The sequence below is a fragment of the Triplophysa dalaica genome, chromosome 5 (genome assembly GCF_015846415.1).
Source record: "Triplophysa dalaica isolate WHDGS20190420 chromosome 5, ASM1584641v1, whole genome shotgun sequence".
NCBI lineage: Eukaryota > Metazoa > Chordata > Actinopteri > Cypriniformes > Nemacheilidae > Triplophysa > Triplophysa dalaica.
In genome coordinates, this window is record NC_079546.1 from 10966447 (window position 1) to 10982818 (window position 16372).

At 35.4% G+C, this 16372-nt stretch overlaps 1 protein-coding gene across 1 annotated transcript in view; it reads left to right on the forward strand.

Annotated features, from left to right (window-relative positions):
• Positions 1-16372, forward strand: part of LOC130421265 (thyrotropin-releasing hormone-degrading ectoenzyme-like) — a 97296-nt gene that overhangs the window by 12002 nt on the left and 68922 nt on the right. The window contains 2 exon segments of the mRNA XM_056749062.1: positions 1248-1386; positions 15408-15659. The gene's annotated coding sequence lies outside the window, so the exon portion shown is untranslated.

The following is a 16372-nucleotide window of genomic DNA, read 5'->3' on the forward strand; positions in this document are numbered from 1 at the left end:
CCAGTTCCTTAGACAACAAATTCAAGCATGTTGCGCAATTACCTTATCAATTGCGCTTATCTACCAAATGGGGGAAGCTGTGAGCAAAAGTTCTAAAGTGTAGCTTTAAAGGTATAGTTCACCCTAAAATGAAAGTTCTGTCAAGTTGTTCCAAATCTGTATACATTTCTTTGTAGAATATATTTTGTAACTTTCCTACTGGTAGTCAATGGTGGCCAAGAACTGTTTGCTAGCAAGTATTCTTCCAAATATCTTTTTCTGTGTTCATCAGACATAGTCAATGGTGGCCAAGAACTGTTTGCTAGCAAGTATTCTTCCAAATATCTTTGTCTGTGTTCATCAGACTGAATGGGGATTAAGTAAACCATCAGAAACTACATTATGTTCCCAATATTTACTAAATACTCCACTGTATACTGTGTACTACCTACTATTTTTGTAGTGTGTAAGACAGGACATTATGAAGTGATAATTGTGTTGTCAACTACTTAATTTAGTTTTTTTTTCACATGTTTTTTTTTTTTAAATAAAATAAAATCATTTGAGCAGATTCGTTATGTGTTTTTTCATTATAGTATTTTTATTTATTTTTATAAATGTTCTAGTTGTTAGGAATTTTATTGTATCAACTTAAACAACAGTTGTAATTCGTTTATTTTCAGTTAAATAATATTAAGGCCTACATTTTATTTTATTTCAGTTAACAGAAATGTTAGTTTTAGTTTTATTGAAGTACAGTATAGTAACCTTGCACCCCACCAAACAAAGTTATCAAGAATGCATATCAAGTATGTTGCCAGAACAGAATATTAATTTCCCAACAATGGGATCTTGTAGCTGTTTTCTTCTTTAGTTAAGAGCAGTGCATTTCTTGTATATTGTTTTGTCTCTTGCTGTATTGTGTGTGTGAGATAAGCCAGTCTCCCCTTCTGGCACTGTACGCGCATCTGTCATGAAACATGAAAACCCTTCATGGTTGTTATTTTGTATTTCATGGCTTACTGTCATTTACGTGTTGCAACATTGAGCTTTGGAGGAGAAAAATCTTTGGGGAATAGTGAAATAAAACAACATTAATTTTCTGACTGTTCTTAAGATGGCCTTGCTTGAGGCATCAAAGCATAACACAGCGTGTTCAACATTTGGCAGATGGTTCCTACAGCACTGCAGGGCTATTGTGTCGTAGTTCTCAATTAACTGCTTGTTTATTTCATGTTTTATAATCCGGGTCTATTATACTTGAAAAGGAAACTGTGACGCTGAAGGGAAGAGAGGAAGACGAGGCGGATGCAGAGAGTTGAAGCCGAGAGTAACACATGCCCAGAAGCAGCATATGGAAATCAGAACAGCATACCTTAACATCAAGATGCCTAAAGTACTGTTGTGGTAAGTAACTTAATAATTATTAGTCATATTTCCAAGTAATTATATTATAGAAGTAATTAAGTAATGTGGGCCAATGAACGGATGCATTGTAATCACCTTAAAAACTGTAGAAATACTGTGTCAAATATAAAGCACCTACCTACCTTTCTTTTATGATTGTTTCTTCATGTTTATTTAATGGATTCAAGCTAAAATTACCAGCACATTATTACAAATTAATAATCATAAAATGTAAACATTTTCCTTTTATTTTTATTCATTATTTCTCTATTATTTAACAATTTCTCTATTGTCTTGATAACCTGCTGAATCTGCTTGTGTACATTGTGATTGTGTATTTTAATCAATCAAGAGGATTAGTACATTTGCTGAAAGTGTCCCACTTGGTGGCCATGTTTTTTTCAGTCATAGCAAGACCACATCTGCTTGATTGAGGGAAGATGGATATTTTTTTAATCGCTGACAAAAAGACCAATTAAATTGCATATTTCCAACCTTCAAGTAAACTTGACATAAGCTGTAGCATAACTTTCCATCTTTATTGATTGACAATTGGCTCTTTTTACTGGAAGGCAGTGCTTTCTTTGCTAGAGTGACCATATTGAGAGTTCAGAGTAATGTCAGTGGGACATAGTGTTTATAAATAATATCTTTGCTATGCTGGACACGAATCTTTGTTTATCTCTGTGTATTCAGGTGTTAAATGGCGAATTAGAGGCTGATGCTGCTGCCGGTCATTTTCCATCCCTGAATAATGGCCGAATTTTGCTTGACGTATGTGTGATATCCAGGGCCATATGATTTCCGCAATGTATTTGTAATCTGTTTGTTTTGCGTGTCTATGAGTGAAAGAGTGGCATGGTTGCGCTTGTGGAGCTTTCAGCCTCAGCCTTTCACAACGAGGAAGCTTCCGTCAAACACCTCTTTGCGGCAACCCCTCAACATAAAAAGTCCTTTATTTGAGAAACAAGTTATAACATTGTTTTTAATAATTTGGCAACAGAGTATATTTACTTACTTTAGTAAATTGAAGTAATGTTCTTGTAAAATAAAAAAACAGTACTTATAATTAAAAAAATATTACTTGCTTAGAAAATAGTACTTAAATTTATGTAGACCTAAAACCAGAAAGGAAAAAAGAAATACAGTCTACCAGCAGAATAACAATAGTGATGTAAAGTAAATATGTTGAATTACATCACGATGTGCTCCTATGCACATGTTAAGTGCCGTAAGTGGTATGCTAAGGAACACACACACGTTTTGTTATGTGGCATTTTCTGTTTGCTCAGAAGCACTTGTAAACTGCAGTTTTAAAGCTCAGCTGTAATAAAGAAATTTACAATGTTTAACATCTTTCCACATCATGCGTTTTTACATCAAATTATAGAGCTTAGTATCGATAACAGTATTGATAAGATATGGTATAGATAAGCGATATCGATAAAATCTTAATGATGCCCATCCCTAACTACCATAATAGGAACATTTTAAAATGGTAGGCAAAAAACGTCCAAAAAGCTTTGCTTAATTCCTAAAAATATATATTTTTCGTTCAACAGATCAAAATAAATACAACAATTTTCTGATTTGGTAGACAATAATCCCTTTTGATATTTTCACATATTTGACAAATCGCTGTATTTTGTTTACGGGGGTTTGGGTATGAAAAGATTTTTTTTGTTATTGACAAAGTTTGTCTAAATGATGTCTGTTAACATGGATAGGTACAGTATATGAATGACATCACTTTTTCCTCAAATTTTGTTTTGCCTATACGGAGATAAGATTGTTATCGATTTAAAGTTTCAAACTTCAAAACTTGTTTTCAAAATGTAGTGTTTTCAGGCCCCAATAGCCCTGTAATGTAAATGAATGGCCATTACACATACAACGTTTTTGGATGGTTTTTGGAAACTTGTTAACGCCCCCTTAGATCACCAAGGCATGAAGAAAGACTTTATTTGTATTTGCCTCATGTAACTTATATTCAATTTAGTGCTGTTGTCCATGAGGTCCTAAATAGACTTTCCAATTAGAAAACATTGAACGTTTCACTTCAAGGAATTCATGAATTATGGGCTCCATTAGTCATTGTGTTTTTTTAGAGAATGCTGATCACAATAGTCGAGAGGAATCAAGGACATGCTGATTTATTGTCCAGTTTCAAGGTTCTCTCCCCAAACCCTTCATCTCTGCCCACTTTCTTTATTTCCATCTCTCTGACCGTTGCTATTGGCAACAGTAACGTGGCATCATTAAAAGAGGGTTCATTATGGTCTTCCTGGTGAGTCAGCAATGAAACGTTTCATAGAACAGATATTACTGCTATTTTAAAGACATTTAGCAGAAATCGTCATTGATGTGCTCCTTATTTTGGTCAGATTTAGCAAAAAACACAAATCGAGACTTGTATAGGTTAGTCACTGGCCAGTTATTTCTCTTCAATTCAATAAATAGCTGAATGGCAATATACTGTAGTTTCATTTTATCTACATTAATGCAAACTCAGTAGATGTGAAAGATTTTTTACATCTAGGTATTTCAGTATTTTTATTTATGTGGTTTAGTCTTGGCCTGAACTGTTTCGCTGGGTCTTTGCCTCCTACGTCCTCTGCCTCCTCTTCATCACAGGATGTTTGATCTCATAAAAGCAATGCCTGTAGCAGAATTTATTTTTATGCCCTCATGCTTCTTCCCCAAAATAGTTATTTTTATTTTATTTCGCTGTTCTCAAAGCAGTCGTGCAAACAGTCTTAATGAACTGCAGAACATAAACCAGTGGAACCGTAAGCTCCTCTCAGCAGTTCTTAGCAGCTGTGGGTGTCAAATAAGATGCGGTTTGGACCACCTCCACACCCGAGCTCATTTAAATGTATTTATTATGTGCTGTTGATTTAAATTTACTCTCTGCTGGAGCTGAAGCTCAAGTTTATCTTGTTTTAACTCAAGCATCTGTTTTAAATCTGATTTCTCAGTTTCAAAACATTTGGAGCCTTTGGGTAAAATAAAGACGGTTATATGATTATAATTTAGTGCAAATAAGACTTCTATTTCTTACCAAGCTGTGAGGAATTACGACGTTCATAGACAATGGGTTTTGGACTTTTTTGGCTGGTGGATGCTAACTACACCATTCAGGTGGCAGAAAGTAGAAAGCATTTTGCTCCATGATGACTATTTTAAGGTAGAGAGCATGAGGAATGTACAGATGAACGTCCTTTAAAGGTTACGGTTCATTCATTTCTGCTTACAGTGCATTTATTACTGCACTGACCCAATTAGCGGAAACAAGAACAGCCTCACAATTCATTCAAAGAGTAATTAAACCCTACAGTGGCATCGCAGATACCGGTAACCATGATATTAATAGGATGGAGGGGATGTTGATACAAGTATCCATTTGTGGTCAGTGAATGTAGTGGCATATTAGTGCAGAGCGAATAAATATAGAGGAAATGTTGTGCGATTGTCATCGATTGCAGCATTTGTTCTGTGTGTGTAATTGAAGAAAAGATTGACTTACATTGATGATCCTAGCATGACTAACTTAACAGTCCCTGAAATTTTGCATGTGGAACAAATCGGGTTATCTGGTCGGCAAGGGGTGGAAAGTTAAGGACAAGGTGCTGTCAACTTTTTTTTTCAAATCTGATTAATCGCACATTTTTTCACGATTAATTGCACATAACATTATTGTTTAAATATACTTTTACATTCTAATAATTTCACAATTAATCTCAAAAGTAATGTTGAAACAACAGATTTCTTCAACAACATCATTTTTTGAATGAAAGCTAACATTCATATATCAGTACTGCAACTGTATTCTCCATAAACTTGATCATTTTTTATTTATTTTAACATTAATTATAGCCATTCAACATTGAAGTACAGTATAATTGAGAGCTGTCATGTCTAACAGTTTGGAAATATACAGAAATTGAATTTAGTTCTCAAACATTTTACGGTCTTTAATGCTTCATCAGAAAAACACATTGAATTCCTCTTTTTTAAGGTTTAAGAATGCGTCCCCTTTAAGAGCGGCCGCTCTACGCAGATCTGACGCCCTTTCCCATTTCACAACTTTTTCTAGGATTTCATTTTAATGTTAACGACACGACACATGGCTTGTTCTAATGAAAAACTGTGGCACCGTGTTGAATCCAGTGAAATTTTTTAAATGATAATGGATTCTAATGCGTTCTTTTGTGTCTGGTGTAGACACGTGTGTGCGTGATTATATAATGTAACGCTTGACAAAGGATGACAAAACAAACGGAGGCTGCGTTAATTGCCTTTGATATTTTAACGCGTTAATATGAAATAAATGTATCGCAGGAGTTAATGTCGACAGCCCTATTTTTTTCACATACACAAGAAGAGTTGTATGTGAACTTGAACTTGTTGAATGAACTTTCTGATGTGATAACAACACTTCTGATGTTAAATATGATAATACGTGGCTGTTGTTTCATAGTTCAACAAATAGGCAAAGCAACAGGTCTCATACCAGTTGCAAATTAAAATGAATTATTCAATAATTTTTATAGTTTTGCAGCTATATTGTATTGTATATTGTATACCAAATTGTGGCAAATCCTCCGGCCTCCTGCTGGAGGTCCTCATTATTTTGTTCCACCCACTCACTATTTGAATTATTTGCTCTGCTTAGTCTGGCAGCATCAAGCTGGCTCCATCATTTGCTACTGGGTGAAGGAACTTATACAGAGCTTAAAATAATGCTGACGTGCCGTCACAGAAGATTGAGCAGGAAACCTTGTTATAGCTAAAACATGTGATGCAAGTGCATTGAAAATTAGGGTTATCTGTTGATTTGTTCTTTACTATTTCCTATTTCCTATTTATTTTGATATAAAACATTTTAAAGTCGTCTGCCTCAATGTTTTAATTGAAATATATAAAACTATTATTTGGAAGTACACCGAATCATGCATTATTACAAATCAAGATTGTGAACACTGGTCCAGAAGCACTTCCATGAAAAAAAAAACTGTTTGACTAACTAACCTTTGAAACGGCTTTCACTGTCTGGATGTATATGTTCTGATTTCCATTATTTCAACAGAATCGTGAGACAATAATAGATTTTTAGCAGTACTAGCACAGAATGGTGCAATGTTAAGCAAGAAATGACATAGAAACAAGGATTTCCAAGTGTGTTCTATTTCAGATATTTTTATAAAACAAGCTGGTGTAACACAGGTGTGACAGTATCTCTGTATAGGAGACCAATCTTGTCAGAAATGGCGCCGGTGCGCAGACTTATTTCCGGTCGTGTAACATTATCGAGTTGTTTTGCTCAACAAATTAAAGAGGATCTGTCAAATCGTTGTATATTACTTTCTTTGTTATCAAAAAACTCACTCACATTTGCCGGCCAAAAACCCTCCTTTTGCCATTCAGTGTTATATGAGCCGAAATAACTCTGCCGACTTTAGCGTCCCAAAAGCTCACCAGCATCATCTTGTAGCTAATAATGTACCTAAAGTACGTATGTGTGAGTACAGTATGCATACAGACCAAACATACCACATACTCTGTTTGTATTGTCATGTTATTCTTGGTTCTTGTATCACTTATGATGTTTTTACACCAATCACAAACCATTGCATTCCACGCATTTTATTACTAGCGTGAAAAGTTTGTTATCTTAGCGTGAGTGGTGCAGGCAGGGTCTTCACCCGTCTGGCCCCGTCAAAGAGTAGGTGTCCGTGAGCTCTTGCTCAAGTTGGAATTTGTCATCTTTGATTTAACTTTGTATGTTATTTACTCACGCAAATCGCTTCATGTGCGTGTGGTGTGAACCCAGCATTACACACCAATGATGGCATATGTGTGCAGTGCATGATGGGTAATGTAGTCCTGGAGTTCAAGGTGGGGTTAATTATAGTCCATGGAGTGAAAACATGGGAAAGCTATTCAAGGCATACTAAACAGTTTTGAACATCTGACCATCCGTGTATTTATTTCCAACTATTTTTATATTTAAGTTTCGGACAAACTACTCATTTCCTAAACAGATTTTAACAATATTGACGTTTTTGGACTGCTTAGTTTTAGTAAATCACTAAAATTGCAACTTGGTGTTGTAAATATGGGCGAATACATTGACTTGGTGATTTTGCAGTCGCGTATTCATAACCATGTGTCTGTTTGGTTTAGTATTAATAGATATACAATAGATAGCTTCTCCTGACAGGCGAAATAAACCTAGTTTGCATATGTAAGGTATCATTTGTGAGATTGTAGACACATTTGAGCATCTGGTGGCGGATGTGTCAGACCTCAGTGGTGCATGTCAAGTGTGTCTGAGGGACATATGTACACTCATTACAGAACATCAGCAGTCCGGCAAACCTCTCGCAGTCTGTGTTTCCCGCTCTCATGTTTCTCTACAGGCCACGAGATTGAGTTTGTGTTAGTCACGGCTGGCCACAGTGATGCAGTAATGCTCACTTCAGACCTAAGACCGATATCCTCTTGTGTAGTTAAATTGGACACTTGATTGATTGAAGTACATTGAAAAATCTTTAACAAACAACATCTGCTGTCTTGCAGGATGTCTAATATTTGACATATTATGTGAAGATATATGCAGATGTGACTGTATGTTATAACTAGTGAGAGTCCCTGCTTATGTAAAAGCAGATGTCATTACTGTACTTTTAAGTCCATTTGAATTCCCTGTGTGCGTGTGCTATTTCCTATTTTACATCTTTGGAAAGGAAAGTGGCTCACGTATGATTTATGCATGCCTCAAATAGAAGGTAGAAACGGAACATTTAACATGTATCAAATCTTTTATCATTTATCTGCACTTGCTATTTTTTTATGATCATTTACAAACGTTTTTATATTTGTGCTGCAACTGTTGGTCTTGTGCGACAAAACTTTAAGTCTCTGTAGTACCAGTGCTATGTGCAAAAATGTTAACACAGCCCGGCACATATACTTTACAGATACATCTAAAAAAAGTAGAATATTGTGAAAAAGGTCAATATTTTTTGTTACTCATTTAAGAAAGTGAAACCCATATATTACATAGATTCATTACACATAGAGTGAAATATTTCAAGCCCTATTTCTTGAAATTTGAATGATTATGGCTCACAGATAATGAAACCCAACATTCAGTTTCTCAGAAAATTTAAATATTACATATGATCAATAAAAAAAGGACATTTTAAACAGAAATGTCATGCTTCTGAAAAGTATGTTCATTTCTATGCATTCAAAACTTGGTTGAGCCTGCTTTTGCATGAATTACTGCATCAATGTGCCGTGGCATGAAGGCAATCAGCCTGTGGGACTGCTCAGGTGTATTGGAAGCCCAGTTTACTTTGATAGCGGCCTTCAGGTCATCTGCATTGTTGTGTCTGGCATCTCTCATCTTCCTCTTGACAATAACCCATAGATTCTCTATGGGGATCACGTCAGGAGGGTCTGCTGGCCAACGAAGCACAGTACCACCATGGTCATTGAACCAGCTTATGGTACCTTTGGCAGTGTGGGTAGGTGCCAAGTCCTGCTGAAAAATGAAATCAGCATCTCCATAAAGCTTGTCCGCAGAAAGAAGCATGAAGTGCTCTAAAATTTCCTAGTAGATGGATGCTTTTACTGTGGACTTCAGAAAACATAGTGGACCAACACCAGCAGATGACATGGCAGCCCAAATCATCACTGACTGTGGAAACTTCATACTGGAGTTCAAGCAACGTGGATTCTGTGCCTCTCCACTCTTCCTCCAGATTCTGGCACCTTGATTTATATAATTTGTTAGAACAGAAAAGACCTGCAAATTCCCAGAATTGTACCTGAAATTGAAAGCTGTTGTTAAAATGACTCTGAAAGAAGCCATTAATCTTCTTTGTCGACCTTTTCTCTTATTAGACTTGCAGCATATAGACCGGTTCTTCTCGGTTTCTTTTGCTTGTTTAAAAAAAAATCTACAGGCACTCTATTATATGCGGATGTGTAGTGGAAGTTTAGGGAAGTCCATGAACGCACGCATGCGCAGTTACTTTTGTTTATGTTGTCATTTTGAAACCGTCTATGTAAGACTTTGTCACGTGTTGCAGATAAATGTTGTCAACATCCCTGTGATGTTCTTGTGCTTGAATGCTGTCCGTGGTGCTGAACAGCTTGTGTGAAATGTGATGCATCAATGTAATGTAGTTTCTTTATTTTTGTCTTTAATGCATTCATATATTAGACTTGTTTTTGCTCATGTCAACAGGCACAGATACATTTTCATGTATTGTATGGTTATTTTTGCATCCTAACATAGAATTGACTAGAGAAACATTGGAGAGGTGTGTCATCATCGTCTACAGTCAGTGGGAGAACTGAACCTCATGTGTTATTACAGTAAATTGTAATTACTGTAGGTGATGCAACCGTCTCATTACTCATAAGGTCACAAAAACAAAATGACTGTTTTGCTATTTTTCTCTGACTGTGATTTATTAACGTATGATTTATCAACTAAGCCGTTATTCAAAATAGAATTTTATTGTGATGTAATTATAATGGTCTTCTATTGTGAAATATTACTTCTTATTGTTGGATGAAAACACCGGCTCTTTACATATTAATAGAAAACATATTATGAAATAATGAAATTATGTTGCTTATTAGTGATTAAAATTTTTCTTTTAGTGCGTTTATTATTCTATCAATTCATGGTGGCAATGTCCCATTTATAAAAATAAACTATGTAGATATAGAAAGAACTTAACCTCTCATTATAGTCATGCAGTGACATTAACCACCATGGCGAAAAGGTTACTTCATGTCCCAATGGGATTTAGTGTTTTTAAACAGATGTGTATTTGTGACTTTCATTTCAGCTGCTTTCCAAATGCATAAAGTTGTAATTTGACATTGTGACTCAAGAATTTTTTAAGTTTTTAAAACTTTAAAAAGACAAATTAATTATATAAAATATTTATGCTCTCACATGTTCACAACATTGCACTTCCACCAAACACAGTGGAAACTGTTTTGGGGGTAGATGTCATGGCACTTTAACTTACAAACATGATCTCTGAAGGACAAATTAGAAAGGAAGTAGGGTTGCACCGATGTATCGGCCATCGATATTAATCAGCCGATATTATACCATCTGTATATCGGCAATAGCATGAAAAAGGCAGATTCTGCATGGAGCCAATGAGTTGCATGTCTGAATAATCCAACATTTTTCTCTGAGCAAAAGACTTTATTTAAATTTAGTAGCCTGTTAACTGTCTGTTAATTAGCTACTTTTCTGTTTTCTAACGAGACCAACCGTAAGTCTGTGTTACAAAGAATTCACGAGTTACCGCCATTTTAGTTCCAACATGCGTTTTCCTGTGTAGCCTCAAAAGGGCTCCGACAATTAACGGATATCAAAAATCACATTTGAAGAATGTCATTGTCTTTTTGTCTTTTTATTTTATTTTATTTTAACTTGAGCCTCTCTTAAAATGTTAAATGGATCCAGTTCATGTTCAGTAAAAATGCAGAAAAAAAATGCTAGTATTGTAAAGTACTATCCCATTGACCAATATCTGTATCCGAATCGTTGTTTGTTCAAACTAGGGCTGCACGATCATTAATCGCGATACCTCTTAATCCTATTGAAATCAATCTGGGTACGATACGCAATGTGTCTATGAAGCACAGCTCTGGGATCAGTAGGAAATGCTGCTTGATCTAAAAAAAGTGTGAGTTTGAGTCGCTTACAATATGCATTTGAAAAAGCAACACTCGTCATGATATACTTTATTATCATTAAAATATCTTATAAGGCTTGAGTAACAGTGATAAAAACATGTCCATTGTCGCTACCCAATCCGTCCCGGAAACACGATTTGTTCCGCGCATGCGGGAAAGTGCGTCTACTTCCGGCCGAAACAATTCACGGCAGTTTTTTAAAAAAATGTAGTTTGACACAACTCGTTCCATACCGGACTTTTTTAAAATAAACTCTTTATTGATAAATTGCACTCAACATCAAAAGACATTTAACAAATTACAATTTGTAATGGTTTGGAGAAATGTACTGAACGAAGGATAGGCTAGCCTACCCTTATAAGAGCGGAAAATATATATTTTTTTTAATTAATTTTGATACTTTTTCATTTTTTTAATACCAATGAAAATACAATATCAAAAAATTATATGCGTCAGGAGTGAGATATAATTTTATTTATAATCACATATATATATATATATATATATATATATATATATATATAGGAAAAATAATATACAATACGTTTTATTAGTTCTCTTTTTTGGGTTAAATATGTCACGGTTAATATGTGGCACAAATTGTTACCCCAATTGATTTTTTTTTTTTTTTAATCTAACATAATAGTTTTTACATTTGTTAAACACCTAGTTAGAATAGTGTGTTTTATTTTTAAAATATGTTGTACATATTTTAGCATACTTTTACAAATGTGTGTATTTTAAAACAAACAGAATTGACTGAATTCATTCAATTTATTTATTTTATACATTTGCTCCTTCTCTCCTTAAGTCAGTAATCCACTCACTACCTCCCTCCATCCCTTAGTCACACACTCACTCACTCATCTACTCATATACTTAAATTGCTGATTGATGAGAATTGACCTTTATGCCTTGTTTATCAATACAGTTTGCCAACAAAATGTTTCCTTGTTTTCTTGATACTGAAATACCAACAAAAAGTCATCCTTTGCCTTGGAGAATTGATCCCTCAGGACCTTTCTGAGGACATTTTGTTGATCGTTCCCGTGCATCCGCAAAAATACATGCTCTGTCACCTCTCCACGGAATAAGTCACTACAAATTGTAATGTCTTTTGATGTTAAGTGCAATTTTCAATAAAGAGTTTAAACTGCCGTAAATTGTTTCGGTCGGAAGTAGACACATTTTTGCACATGCGTGGAACAAATGTTTCCGGGACAGATCGGATAGCCACAGGCATTCCTAGATTCTAGAATTATGGTCTTCTTCTGTAGTACGTATTTGGAGATTCCGCAAGAAAGCGCCCTTTGGCTTTCAGATGCAGCAGCATTTTCCCGTACCTCACTCAAAAGCTGTGCCAAAAAGACGGTTTATCGCAACAGCCCTAGTTAAAACCGTTATCGGCCAAAAAAATCCTATCGGTGCTTCCCTAGAAGGAAGCCATTTGGCAGTGTCTAACTATACTTTCCATGACATTTGTAGAATAATGAGGCTCTGCAGACAGTGGAGCATTTGAAAGAATCACAATAGCGTAGGATCTGTGGCAGTGGCTTTGTGATGTGACTTAATGTGGCACATTAAGATGGCACTGTTTTTACTGTTTTCCATTAGTCGCCTATTGTGAGCCGTGAAGGCAGAATATGCTTGTGGAATTGTTGGTGAAATAAAGCATTACTTGTAGGCGTCTTACATATAAATTTAATGCAGGATTGACCTTGAACTAGCTATATTTCTTGGGTTGTTAAATCCAAGATATTAAGGTAGGCTATCTGACCATCGTTTGAGCAGGAACTGCCTGTTAAATTATATAACCTGTAATCAAAAAAGGAATAATAAATATTGTGTAAAAAAATGGAAATGTGAATCGCAAGGAATCTACCAATGCTGGATTTGTGTTGGTTTTAAATTTAGTGTGTGCTGACAGATTTTTCTGCTGTTGATTGTGACCTTTGATATGATTAATATTGACAATATTGAAAGAGGAAAGATTGGTTTCACTTCATTCATATGTAGCTCAATATCTCTATCTGTAATATCTGTATCTGTTTAATATTTAGTAAGCTTCCTGGTTTCTGCGATATAGATTTGAGCTCCTGACCTTCTGTATTAGATATCATTTTTTTAAAGAGTAAAGGAAATGATTTACAGATAGTAACTCCGAGAGAACATGAGGATATATTTACACATGAGGGTTATATTGCATTACTGTTGATGTTGTGTTTTTCTTTAGATTATAAAAATATGCATATATAAAACAAAGACTATTGTACGGAAAATGGATATCAAGTATAAGAGACAACGTACAGGGTAGTATACTGTTAAATTTACAGATGGTATGTACACTTGACAATGGATAATGTTGTCTGTGCACACCTATAAATAAATGACAGCTGCCTAACATTTTAACTTTTTGAATTTTTATGGCCATTTCTCAATTCTAAGAACGCCAAGAAATGACTTGACTTCTTGTGGAGACCGGTCTTGCGAGGCTCAACTTCAAGCAGGTTCGGTAGGCGTGCAAGGCTGCAATTGATGCATCCTTGATATCAAGAACACATTCAGGTACTTTCATGAGTTCTCTGTTCTTGAGTATTGGAACCGGACTTTGACGGTTATTGATGACGTAGAGCGAGAACACGTGGACACAAGACAACTGAAGAACGCATATTGAGAAAGGCCCTATCTTAATAAGTCCTGACCCCTGCCTCAGTGTTTGGTTAAGCCACACATCTGAGGTTACCTTCACTATACCAGTCTGAAAAATCACAGGGAACAAATAAAGGCTAATAATAGTAGTGTATCTCTCCATTACTAATAGCTTCTTATATAACTTCTTATATTTTAATGTACTGTCGGCAGCCCAAACAGCGGTTGAACACGTAAACCTGCTGTTACCTTGACAACCAGAGAAAAAAACCATGGTAATTAATTGGCGGAGAGAATGACAGGAAAATCCTCGGCTCATACAATTTACAGATGTACGGTTTGCAACATCTCTGTGAGTTTTGTCAACAAAAATTATTACATTTTGTGCAGAATTTTGCTCAGCAATTGATAGTGACTGGATTATCAAGCATGTCATATGACTTTGTTCAAATTGTTTTTTATTAGATATAAAGCGTCATTGTTTATTTAGAGAGCTTTCAACGCCTTTGTCAGTGGACCAAAGCATTTACAAACTTTAATAATTTGATATCATCTTTTCTAATGTATTATGCAAAGAAATGAAATTTTACAATCCAAGATATTATTGGAACTTTCAATGGGTGTAATTGTCTTTGCTCTTCTGTCAGATCTGTCTGTGTGAGTCTTCTGTGAGAGTTATTGAAGCAGTTGTTTTGTTTGTATTCTATAAAGCTGGTGAGTCACTGTTTGTTCCGTTTTAGTTGAGGAGTGTCATGTAAATGCCAAAGCTGTCTTGATCCTTCTGTCTGATGATGTGACATGTAAACGCTCGACACGTGTTATACTGTGTAAAAAAATATTGTACTTTCTTGATTTTACTTTGACTAAACTTTTATGTACAGTGAGGTCACAGTACAGTGACTCCGGTTTGTCAGCTTTACTCAAGTGTAAGAAGGTGTTTGTCAGTTCACTGCTTTTTTAGACCTTGTTTAAAGCTCTTCATTTTTTAAAAAGAGGCTGATCGACAAAAATATCCACTTAACCATTTGTTTTTCAGAGTTCCTTTGGTGATACTCGATTTTTTGGAGGCATATCCACTTAAGGGTTGGACTAAAGCATTATGGGTATCAGATAACTGTAGTTGGTGATTATACAAATTTTGATTCAGATGCAGTGTTTCTATCCTCGGGTTAATATCTCTTCGGTATTGCTTTCACAGTCAGTTCTTTTATTACTAAAAGCTTTTCATTTAATGCTGTTTAACCAAATTTATTCAAATTATGAGAGTAAGGGAGTTTTAAGGGGCTGTTATATAAGAACATTAGCATGTTTAGCTCTCTAGGAACACCCCTGAAGCATTTACTGATGAATTTGCGAAACAATGTCTAACTTATGAATGTATTTTTAATGCGTGATTCGAGTTAAAAACCGACACTAAGACACAGCAGAGACATTTCCAACTGTGTTTTTAAAACAAACATGGAGCCATAAATTCTCATTTTGTCTTGTATGAGATATATTGCTGTAGATTGATGTAGTATTCAGAGTATTAATACTCTAAGTACGTTACAGTATGGAAGATAATACTTATTATTATATATTATTAAATATACATATTTGAACCTAACGAAAGTTTAAAAATGTCGTTCCAGTCGGTCTGCAGTGAATCTTTGGATAGGGTACAGTCTGTGAAGGATCTTCATGTTTTGTTATTCACGGCCCGGGAAAAGAGGACACAATTTGAGATTTAAAGAAGTCTTCGACAGCCTCCATCTCATCACTCAGCTTGTGGGACACAGCACATGTTGTCTATGCGAGCCAAGCATGTGTGTGAGGTGGGATTTTCAGTGGCTCTGCACTGCAGGTGGGCATATTTACCTGAAACATAACAGCTGGATAAGCAGGTAGGTGTCCGTGTTTTAGAAGTCATTCAGAACAAAAACGTCTGCTTGCTTACTAAAATACCGTATGAATAACAGCAACACAGATTGCATGGATGGGGCAATGTTCTTCTACAGACCACTTCTGAAGGATCAGGATTTTTCAGACATTTCAGTTGAACTAAATTCGACACACTTATATTATCAAATGACAACAGTAAAGGATGTTTGATGTTTATTACAATATTTGATATTACTTAATCAGGTATTTGAAATCAGTCTATTAATGTTAAGCCAAGTGCTGCCCTTAAGCTCATGCCATTGGTTGATCAGGTAACCTGTCAGTTCCTACATCTGAACTGTAGGGGGAGATGTTTCTCTACTCTGCTTATATAATTACCCATAAACTCCTCTGTCAGTCTGCCTATCTTTTAGCTGTTGAAATTAGCCTTTGTGTGGTGGCAATCACAAATGCCCTCAAGGACTTTTTATTCTGTAAAACCTCTTTTAACTCCCTTAAGTCCAATTTTGTGTAATATATGTCATATTTGACAGTATTTTGTGTACAGTTGCTACTGGCCTATTTTTCTCTATAGTGGTCCAGAGATTAATGCCTCCATTTCTGTTTTATCCAAATATTTCGTAAGTATAGGACTTACCATTTCTGCCTCTATTTTATAAGAATATGTTTTAAATTTCAGGTGGTGTAACAGGAATAGGAAGGAATCTAAATGCAT